Consider the following 657-nt stretch of genomic DNA (forward strand, 5'->3'; position numbering starts at 1 on the left):
TCGCTATGAGTCAGAACCGACTCCACCAGCACTTCCTGATATTCCTTCCTATCCCACTCAACTGTTTATTTTACAATAGTAGCTAAGGGAAACCAACATTTATAAGACAGTCAAGCATCTTAACATTATTTCCCTTCTTTTACCCATCAGACTATGCCTTGATCCCTGTATCACAGAGCTCTGTTGAGCATATATCAGTATTTACCTGTGTCTATTTAGCCCCTGCAAACCTACCTCAGTGTTTCCCTGTCTACCTTGTTTTTCTATCCACTTCCCCCTTCTTGTGTATTGCCCTCCTCAACACTCAAACTATTTAAGCATATTATTTTGAAAGACATATTTTAATCTTTAACATTGTACATGTGCTTCTTTTTTGAGCTTTGGAGCAGATATAGTTTCAAATCTCAATTCCATTCAGTCTGACATCCATTATGTCCACTATTGATTATTGAATATTTTGTACTATATGTGGTATTACGTTAAGAACAGAATCATTGAGATAGTTATCTGTTTCTTGTATAATCCTATGTAATATAATGAAATTCAGTTAACTATAGTTTTCTCATTTGTAAAATGGAACCAATGATATTTACCCAGAAAACCATTGTAAGGATTCAATAAGGTAATATATATTAATTCCTGCATAAAGTACACAAA

General features: G+C 33.9%; 1 protein-coding gene across 3 annotated transcripts in view; it reads left to right on the top strand.

Moving 5' to 3' along the window:
• PCDH15 (protocadherin-related 15) overlaps nucleotides 1-657 on the top strand; it is a 1,066,306-nt gene that overhangs the window by 774,604 nt on the left and 291,045 nt on the right. The window lies entirely within an intron of this gene.

Source organism: Chrysochloris asiatica, unplaced genomic scaffold (assembly GCF_000296735.1).
Source record: "Chrysochloris asiatica unplaced genomic scaffold, ChrAsi1.0 scaffold00003, whole genome shotgun sequence".
In the NCBI taxonomy this organism is placed as follows: Eukaryota; Metazoa; Chordata; class Mammalia; order Afrosoricida; family Chrysochloridae; genus Chrysochloris; species Chrysochloris asiatica.